Genomic DNA, 11,047 nt, shown 5'->3' with positions numbered 1-11,047 from the left:
ACAACTATAACAAAGTTGCAGGATACAAAACAAACCCACACAAATCATCCACATTTCTATATATTTCCAACACATCTCAGCAGCAAGAGTTAGAAGAGAAATTTCATTTAAAATCACCCTAGACAATATAAAATAATTAGGAATCTATCTGCCAAGACAAACATAGGAACTATATGAACATTTTACACACAATTAAAACTATAAAACACTTTTCACACAATTAAAATTAGATCTAAATAATTGAAAAAAGATTAATTGCTCATGGGTAGGATGAGCTACCATAATAAAAATGATAATCCTACCCAAATTAGTTTACTTATTTAGTGCCATATTGTGAAGACTGGATTTAGCTATCTCCTGATTGTAACAATGAAGAAACTCTGTTAACAAAATCAGGAATGTCTATACCCATACTTAAGAATTAAGTATTCAGGAGGATGGCCCTTAACAGATATGTGCAGAAACATCTGACAGACCCCTGTGCCCACATGAGGTAGAAGCATTGTTACTAAGGCATAGAACACAGGCATTCTCGGATCGGTGAATTACAAGGTATGAAATAGCCTTGTTAAATAGGGAAAACATTACCTTGAAACACTATACAACCCTTAACCCTGCCACCTTGCTTCCAGATTTACCAACTTCAGGAGAACCATTACACAGTTGTGAAACACTAGTGTCCATGGCAGAAACGCTTCAAGATAATCTCTGGGACACTCCTTTAGACAATCCAGATCTGGTCTTATTTACTAATGGTTCCTCTTTTATAATGGATGGCATATGCTACACTGGAACTGGTGTAGTCACAGAATTTGCCACTGAGTGGTCAGCTTCACTGCCCTCTAATATTAGCGCTCAAAGGACAGAATTCATAGCTCTGAAACATGCCTGAATAATTGCCAAGGATAAAAGGGCAGCAATTTATACGGATTCTAGATATGCTCTTGGCATTTGTCACTTGGTCAGGATGTTATGGCTACAGAGAGGATTTTTAACCTCAGCTGGAAAATCTATAGCAAATGCAGAAATTATTAATTAAGTTCTTTCTGCTCTACAGTTGCCAGAAGCCCTAGCTGTAGTTCATTGCTCTGCCCATACAGGTGGCACTGACCTTCTCTCTAGGGGAAATGATCAAGCAGATGCCACTGCAAAGCTAGCAGCCATAGAAGGGCCTGAATTAATTTTAACATTAACAACCATTGATGACTTAAATTTATCACTTTCCTATCTTTCCTATAATGAAAAGGAAGTAGAAAAATGGAAACAAAAATTCAAAGCAAAACAGATTAGTGGAGTATGAGTGTTATCTGAAGGAAAATCCCTGCTTCCTAGAAGTTTCTATCACCAGATTTGCCAATCTATTCACAAAAATTGTCACTTTGGCCAGCAGGGTATCATGGACTCTGTTAAGAGAGTATGGATAGCCCCTGGTATAACTACTATAACCTCTAAAGTTTGTCCAGTCTGCTCTACCTGCGAAGCATATAACCAACATGCCTTTCATGGCAAAGCTTTTGGTGGGTGTCCTCTGGCTTACACACCTTTTGAGCACCTACAGATAGATTTCATAATAATGCCAACGGCCAGATGTTATAAATTTTGTCTAGTCATAGTAGATTAACTGACCAGTGCTTTTAAAAGAAATTATTCCTCACTTTGACCTGCCAGCATGTATTGATTCAGATAGAGGAAGCAATTTTACTGATTCTGTACTAAATCAGATATAGTCTTGCTTGGGGATAATACCCAAATTCCATGTTCCATATCATCCCCAGAGCTCAGGCCAAGTTGAAAGAATGAACAGAGAACGTAAAACTATGACTGGCAAATTTATGCACTGAGACCCATTTAAAATTACCTGAAATTCTTCCTCTGGCCCTATTTTATCTTAGAAGCAGATCTAGAGGAGATCTACACATTTCCCCATTTGAGATGCTTTTTGGACATCCCCCTATACAGGCTAAACCTTTCTCCCCTGCATATACATCACTATTTGGGGGAGATACTATTGTTTCCTATATACAGGAATTACAGTACAAACTGCATGAACTTCATGAATCTGGAGCTGCAGTACAAGCCAAACCACTAGATTTTTCTCTTCATGACCTGAACCCAGGAGACAAAGTGTATATTAAGAATTTCCAGGGTCCTGGAGCAACTCAGCCTTCCTGGGAAGGGCCATTCCAAACGTTGTTAACTACACCAACATCTATAAAGGTTGGAGAGAAGGACTCTTGGATTCATTGCTCACATGTAAAGAGAGCATCTTCTATTGAAATTGATTGACTGTATCCTATACATGCATTGGAGATAATAATCCATTGACAAGTAGAAGCTGTTTTTTTTTAACAGAATGAATTTCTGAATTTTTTTCCTCTTTTCTCTTTTTCCTTATTTTTGTTATCGCTTTTCTTTTATTTTGATTAGACTATTTGCTTTTTTCCCTTTTCTCATTTCTTGTACTTAAGGTAATCAATATCAATTTTATTCTACAATAATATAAGTTTAATACAGACACACACACACATATATATGTATATATACATATACTTGTTATTGTGGCTTCCCGAACCCACAAGAAGCCACAAGGTAGGAAGATAGAAAAAGGATAGAAGATTTGTATATTGCGAAGGGCGTGAGGGAGCCAAGTTCTAGATATGAGATGTCAGAAATGAGTCAGAAACCAGGCCTTGTTGATTATAATGGAGCCACAGCAGAACCCCGATCAGTCTGGACCTCTTTCTGAAAGGCTAATCCCGTCCAGTGATCCAAATTTAATAACACACAGGTCGGAGACATGATAGAGAAAAGAAAGTGCCTGGCCAAAGGCCAGGTCCCAGGTGAGAGAGATAGAGAAGGAAAGGAATTAAAGATGGAGCTTGGCCAGAGGCCAAGCTCCAGCAAGGGCAGGCATCAGTGAGAGCTGAGATCCAAGAGAGCGAGAGAGCGAGAGGGCAGAGATTGCTGTGGCTCTGTTTTTAATGTCTTTGATATGCAAATATACACAATACATAGGGATGATTATCATTGGTTAACGACAAGGTATAGGTGTGGTTTCTCTTAGCCAGGTGAACACAAAGAAACCTGTTTTCCTGCCTCACCTGGGGGAAGCTGGGGTCAAGGGTCAGAGGCTTTCTTAGCCATGCGCAAGACTGAGCATGCTCTCTTCTAAGCCACTCTGTACCTTCTAACTGTTTCCCTTGCCCATAGCTAGGGGTGGACTGCAACAGCTATAATATTAATACATACCCAAACAGCTTTAGACTGTGAGAACCTGCCATTTATTGATAATTGTTATGGGACTGTGATTAATTTTTGTGTCTGATTCTAGGAAACAGGATAAAAAAGGAGCACAGACAACCTGAATAGTGCCAAAAGAGCACATAGATCAAAAAAAGAAAGAAAGAAACCAATCCAGGAAGGATAGATGCACTTCTAAGCCAATACAAAGGAATTTGAACCTAGTGTGAGACTCGAGGTTGCGACGCTTGACATATGTTAAGACATAGGCCTTCCTTGTATCCATACTCTTTGTGAAAATACTTACAGACCAGTACCAAAGTTTGGCTATTATCCTGGCTCCCTCTACCCCTGAGAATAAAGGAAAAATCAGATGAGGGAATGACACTTCCTTATCAAAATATAATTCTAATTCCTTTTCTTCTTATAGTATGGCAACTTCCTGTAGTCTTGGCTGAAAATGGGTAAGTGAAATATTACTGCATTCTGCTCTACAGTCTTGTGGTATAGAAATTACTTTAAATTGGACCTGTACAGGGGCCTATTATAAATTTATTCTTGCTTACTCAATATTTTATATACATAGATTTTGGTATTTTGATTCTGATTTTGAATTTTTTTCTTTCTACCAAAAGTTTAACTTTCTTCCATTTTTTTCTTTATATTTTTTGTTTTTCTCTTCTTTTGATAATTGACTCATACACCCCCATAACTCAACATTGCATCCTGAGCTGAACTGAATGTTTTTTAGCACCACTTTGGGGTGGTGGGTTGTATTTTAATAAAAATCCAAGATTTTGAATTTTTGTTCGAGAAAGATCTTCAAGGAAAGAAGCTTGCTAACTCCTAAATCCAGATAATGAACCTACCTATATCAAGAAGATCAAGAGTGAAATTTGGGTGTAGTTGATTGAACTGAAGTTTGATTGAACATTTATTTGTATGTATACTCTTATGCAAAAAGGGGACTGCCCCCTAATTGGTTTTTGTCAATGCACTCAGAAAACATTGGTTTTGCTGTCTGTCTTTCTTCTATTTCCCTCTTTATCTAACTATTGTAATTTCCTCTTAGAGATTAAGTATTGTGGGGGCAGCTGGGTAGCTCAGTGGATTGAGAGCCAGACCTAGAGACAGGAGGTCCTAGGTTCAAATCTGTTCTCAGCCACTTCCTAGCTGTGTGACCCTGGGCAAGTCACTTGACCCCCATTGCCTAGCCCTTACCACTCTTCTGCCTTGAAGTCAATACACAGTATTGACTCCAGGATGGAAGGTAAAGGTTTAAAAAAACAAGAAATTGAATATTGTATACATCTGTAGTTAGAAGTGCTTTAGGACTACAAGATGATTATGTTAAATGATCAATGGGGAGACTAGTCTCCCAATGATCATCAGCGGGGGATTGTGAAGCTTGGATTTAGCTATCTCCTGATTGTAACAATGAAGACACTGTCTTTAACAAAATGAGGAATGTCTACACCCATACTTAAGGATTACGTATTCAGGAGGATGGCCTTTAACAGACATGTGCAGAAACAGCTGACAGACCCCTGGGCTTTCCAAAGTCAAACTAAGCTACCATTGGTACAAATGAGATGCAGGAAAGTGATGTAAAACCATCCATATATTTCATGTTACTTCCTTTATTCGGGCTCTTTCCCCAGAAATGTGGCTCTGGCTGGCAGCGTGCTAAGTGTTCCAACATCTTGGCTTGGTGGAAGCTATTCGTCTGGGTTTTGGCGGTGAGTTTGTAATTGAGCTAAGTCATGTTCAGACATCTTAGCTGAGCCCTCTTGGAGTTCAAGCTGATTCCTTCTTCCTTTACTCTCCAAACTTTATCTTCCTAGAAGCCTCTAATCTTCCTCCTGGCACAGACCAGGCAGAAGAAATCCTATACCTTTTCCCTCTCCCTTCTCCTTAATTTCTTTTCTCTGTATTAATTAAAATCACCATAAATTTCCAGCTGTCTTGGATATTTTATTTGGAATAATTAATATAGTTTAGGTCACAATGCTAAAATTATCCTTTACAATACTTACAAACTAACCAGAAACTTTTTTACTACATTTGAAAAAGCTATAACAAAGTTAATTTGGAAGAACAAAAGATCAAGAATATCAAGGGAAATGATGAAAAAATGTAAAGGAAGGTAGCCTAGCACTACCAGATCTTAAACTATACTATAAAGCAGTGGTCATCAAAACAATATCCTACTGGCTAAGAGACAGAAGGGAGGATCAGTGGAATAGACTTGGGGTAAGTGACCTCAGCAAGATAGTCTATGATAAACCCAAAGATCCTAGCTTTGGGGACAAAAATACACTATTTGACAAAAACTTCTAGGAATATTGGAAAACAGTATGGTAGAGATTAGGTTTAGATGAACATCTCACACCCTACACCAAAATAAACTCATAACAGGTGAATGACTTGAATATAAAGAAGGAAACTATAAGTAAATTAGGTGAACACAGAATGGTATACTTGTTAGATCTTTGGGAAAGGAAAGATTTTAAGACCAATCAAGAGTTAGAAAAAATTAAAAATGTAAAATAAATAATTTTGATTACATTAAAGGGGTTTGTGCCAACAAAGCCAATGCAACCAAAATTAGAAGGGAAGCAATAAGTTGGGAATAAATTTTCATAATAAAAACCTCTGACAAAGGTCTAATTACTCAAATTTTTAAGGAGCTAAATCAATTGTACAAAAAATCAAGCTATTCTGCAATTGATAAATGGGCAAGGGACATGAATTGGCAATTTTCCGATAAAGAAATCAAAACTATTAATAAGCACATGAAAAAATGCTTTAAATCTCTTATAATCAGAGAAATGCAAATCAAAAGAACTCTGAGGCACCACCTCATACCTAGCAGATTGACTAACATCACAGCAAAGGAAGGTAATAAATGCTGGAGGGGATGTGTCAAAAATGGGACTTTAATACATTGTTGGTGGAGTTGTGAATTGATCCAACCATTCTGGAGGACAATTTGGAACTATACCCAAAGGGCACTAAAAGACTGTCTGCCCTTTGATCCAGCCATAGCACTGCTGGGTTTGTACACCAAAGAGATAATAAGGAAAATGACTTGTACAAAAATATTCATAGCTACACACTTTGTGGTGGCAAAAAATGGAAAATGAGGGGATGCCCTCCAATTGGAGAATGGCTGAACAAATTATGGTATATGTTGATGATGGAATTCTATTGTGCTGAAAGGAATAATGAACTGGAGGAATTCCATGTGATCTGGAAGGATCTCCAGGAACTGATGCAGAGTGAAAGGAGCAGAACCATTGTAGAACCATTGAGAACATTGTACACAGAAACTGATACACTGTGGTACAATCATATATAATGGACTTCTCTACCAGCAGCAATGCAATGATCCAGGACAATTCTGAGAGACTTATGAGAAAGAACACTATCTACATTCAGAGGAAGAACTGTGGGAATAGAAACATGGAAGAAAAACAACTGCTTGATCACATGGTTAGATAGGGATATGATTGGGGATGTAGACTCTAGATGATCACTCTAGTGCAAATGTTAAGAATTTCAAAATAGATCTTGATCAATGACGCATGTAAAACTGGATGGAATTCCTTCTTGGCTATGGGAGGGAGTTGGGAGGAGGGGAGAGAAAGAACATGAATCTTGTAACCATGAAAAAATATTCTAAATGAATTAATTAATTAAATAAAAATTTCCAAAAATCTTTAAAAAATGAAATAGATGATTTGGATTCCATGAAATTAAGTTTTTGTACAACTAAAACAAAATTGACAAACAAGATTAGAAGAGAAACACACAAAAAAGAAACAGCAACAACAAAAATTATATCCAGTGTTTCTCAGAAAGGCTTCATTTCTCAAATATATAGAGAACTGGTTTATATTTATAAGAATAAACAAGATTCCCCAATCAAAAATGGTCAATGCAGAAATGTGGGAGTAGGAACACAGAAGAAAAACAACTGATTGATTACATGGTTAGATGGGGATATGATTGGGGATGTAGACTCTAGGTGATCACCCTAGGGCAAATATTAAGAATTTAAAAATAGATCTTGATCAATGACACATGTAAAACGCAGTGGAATTCATTCTTGGTTACAGGAGGAAGTTGGGAAGAGGGGAGGGAAAGAACATGAATAGTGTAACCATGGAAAAAATATTCTAAATTAATTAAATAAAATTAATTTTTAAAACAGTCAAAGAATGAGAATAAGCAGTTCTCAGAGGAAGACATGAAAATTATTCATAGTCATATGAAAAAGTACTCTAAATCATTATTGATTAGAGAAATGCAAATTAAAACAAATCTGAGGTACAACCTCACATCTACCACATTTATTAACATGACCAAAAAAAATAATTGTTGGAGGGGATGTGGGAAAATTGTGACACTAAGTTGGTGGAACTGTGAACTCATTCAACCATTCTGGATAACAATATGGGACCAGGTTCAAAGAGCCACAAAACTTTGCATATCCTATGAACTTGCAATACCATTACTGAGTCTATATCTCAAAGAGATCAGAGATAAGGAGAAAGGGCCTACTTGTACCAAAATATTTTAGCAGCTCTTTTCATAGTGGCAAAAAATGAGAAACCCAGGGGTTATCCGTCACTTCAGAGTGGATGAACAAGTTGTGGAATACAGTTGTAATGGAATGCACTATAAAACAGGATAAATTCAGAAATACCTGGAAAGTCTTCCATGAACTGATGCAAAGTGAAATGGGCAGAACCAGGAGAACATTGTATACAGTGACAAATATTATGTGATGATCAACTATGAAGGACTGAACCAGGACCGGGAAAGTGAGTCTCCCAGATAAGCACATGGGATTCAGGATGAAAATGCTCTTCACAGCCAAAAAAGACTGTTGGAGTCTGAGGAAGATCAAAGCCTGCCATCTTCCATCTTATTTCATTAAAGAGATAATTGTATCTGTGTGTGTGTATGTGGAATGCATGTGTGATATGGGTCTTCCATCTTGACATAGGAAATGTAGTAATATGTATTATCTGAAATAGAGATACATGTATAATCTATATCAGGCTATTCATCATCTTGGTATGGGTGGAGGAGGACACAGAAGTAGAAAATACAAATGTTAAAATATCAAAAAAGTTGCAAAAATTGTTTCAACATATAACTGAGAAAAATAATAAAAATTTTGAAAAAAAAAAAGGTCTCGTGCCTTCAAAAGCCTCAAGAAGAGGCCAAAGGCTTGTCAGAACCAACTGAGGACCATCCACGTACTTTAACAACCACCCTTCCTGGAGGCTCCAGGTCATTGGATTACCCATAGAACATAGAAAACTATAGATGTCAGGTCACTGAGCCTGGGCCTGGCCTCTTTGCTCCCTCGTCTCTTTGTCTCTGCATTTGATACCAGGGATCTTCCAGTGCCTGCACGTGTGTCTGCTGTCCATTGTCCTCTGACTTCTTGTGTGCCTCCCTTCTCTGACTTCTGCCCTGTCTCTGGGGCTTCCTCCTGCTCTCTTACAGGTGCATGAACAAAAGGCTTGCCCTTCCTTCTGCTTTAGTTCCTCAGACCTCCCAGCTACCTAGGCTACTGTGGGCAACATTTGACTGATGTGTTTGGCATGCAGGTTACAGTCGGCTGTGGGAAGGGTCAAAAAACACAAGAACAACAGAAACAGAGATAGAGAAAGGGAGAGACAGACAGAGACAGAGATAGAGACAGAGAGAGAGACAGAGACAGAGAGAGAGACAGAGACAGAGAGAGGGAGAGAGAGAGAGAGAGACAGAGAGACAGAGAGACAGAGATAAAGAAAGACACAGAAACAGAGAGAGAGAGAGACAGAGAGAGAGACAGAGAGAGACAGAGATGTGGCCTTTGGAGGGGTCCTTCTTGCTAGTCAGACCAGGAGGCTTCCCAGTCAGAAGGCAGCTGGCTGAGGGTGCAGCACCCTGGAGTTTCCTGCCTGCTGGCTCAGGCCCAGGGTGATGGCCTGAGGTTCCAGAGGTGACTGGTTCAAATCCAGACATGAATCTCCTTGTGTCAAGGAGATGGCTTGAGGGTCACAAGGAGAAAGATAGCCTGGCAGCAGTGGGAGATGGAGGGCCTGGCTACAAGAAAGTGGGCCTTGGCTGGACTGATAGGAAATAGAGGCATAAGATTACGCAGGACCCCCTGACTCTAGAGCTTAGCCTGATTGTGGACAGAGGGTGTCTGCCTTTTGGTAGCCAGGGGCGCCTATCAGTGTGGACCATTAACTGTGTCTTACCCCTGTAGGAAGTGGAAAAGTTTGTCAGCAAACTGAAAAGGGCCTGAGGAACAGGCTGGTGCTCAAAAGGGGCCCTCAGAGTCCTCCCCATCCCTGTCAAAGAGACATCGGGTTCACCCAAGGCCCGTGGAAGGGCAAAAGGAGGCCTTCCACACCTCTGGCCATAGGGAACCTAAAAGTCCAAAGCATTGTAGCATTGTCTCAGCTTCATCTCCAGGGGGCTGGGAACGGTTGGCTCCTGTCTGCTTGGGGGCTGCCAGGCTGGTCTGGGGGGGGGGGAGGGAGGACAAGTTGTGGCCCCATGTGGCTGGGGCTTTTGTCAGAGTGGTTAGAGAGACCAAAGGGGCTGTGGCGGGCTTGGTGGGTGTTGGGGACCCTCAGAGGGGGCCCCTGGCTGTGGCTCTTGTGCCCAGGGTCAGGGCTGGCAGCTGGGCTCTGGGGAGGCTTCTCCAACCCCCTGGCAATGACTCAAGAATGTAGGTGCTCTGGGTGTGGTGGCAGCTTGGAAAGGTGCTCATTAAGTACATCCTTGCAGGCCAGGGGGTATAGCTCAGGGGTAGAGCATTTGACTGCAGATCAAGAGGTCCCTGGTTCAAATCCAGGTGCCCCCTAACCAGCTGCCTCTCCTTTTAGGCCTGCCACATGCTCTTCCTCTTTGCCTCCCAAGTGCCAGCAACAACCCGAGCCTCTACCAGCCTGTGCCTTGCCACAGTCCAAGCATGCTGGTCCCAGGTCAGGGCACCTTCCTGACTTCAGGCTGGCCCCACACCTCTGAAGGAACCCACAGCTTGCCTTTCTGTGATCTGGATGACACAGGCTTCTCCTTGATCTTAGGGAATATTAGAGCCTCAGGGCAAACAGTCTGACCTGCTCAAGCAGCCTCCCCATCGTCAGTCATTTTCCTGACTCTTCAGTCCACGTCTGGGGCTTACAGAAGTCTAAAGAGGAGGCCCCCAGCTTGTCAGAGCCACCTGCTGATCAGATACAAAGTTCTGCAGGGGCTTAGGGTCAGGGGGTCAGCACAATCACATAGAAAACCACACATGGGCCTCAACTGATAGAAAGAAAACTATAGACCAATCTCCCTAATGAATATAGATGCAAAAATCTTAAATAGGATACTAGCAAAAAGACTCCAGCAAGTGATCAGGAGGGTTATTCACTATGATCAGATGGGATTTATACCAGGGATGCAGGGCTGGTTCAATATTAGGAAAACCATCCACATAATTGACCATATCAACAAGCAAACCAACAAGAACCAAATGATTATCTCAATAGATGCAGAAAAAGCCTTTGATAAAATACAACACCCATTCCTACTAAAAACACTAGAAAGCACAGGAATAGAAGGGTCATTCCTAAAAATAATAAACAGTATATATCTAAAACCATCAGCTAATATCATCTGCAATGGGGATAAACTAAATCCATTCCCATTAAGATCAGGAGTGAAACAAGGATGCCCATTATCACCTCTACTATTTGACATTGTATTAGAAACACTAGCAGTAGCAATTAGAGAAGAAAAAGAAATTGAA

General features: G+C 40.2%; 1 non-coding gene across 1 annotated transcript; it reads left to right on the top strand.

Annotated features, from left to right (window-relative positions):
* The first annotated feature begins 10,045 nt into the window (after positions 1 to 10,045).
* TRNAC-GCA (transfer RNA cysteine (anticodon GCA)) lies at positions 10,046 to 10,117 on the top strand. Its single transcript has one exon. It is a non-coding gene; the product is annotated as a tRNA-Cys (tRNA).
* Positions 10,118 to 11,047: the final 930 nt, after the last annotated feature.

This window comes from Monodelphis domestica, chromosome 5, assembly GCF_027887165.1.
Source record: "Monodelphis domestica isolate mMonDom1 chromosome 5, mMonDom1.pri, whole genome shotgun sequence".
Taxonomy (NCBI): Eukaryota; Metazoa; Chordata; class Mammalia; order Didelphimorphia; family Didelphidae; genus Monodelphis; species Monodelphis domestica.
This window is presented reverse-complemented; position numbering and strand designations above follow the sequence as displayed.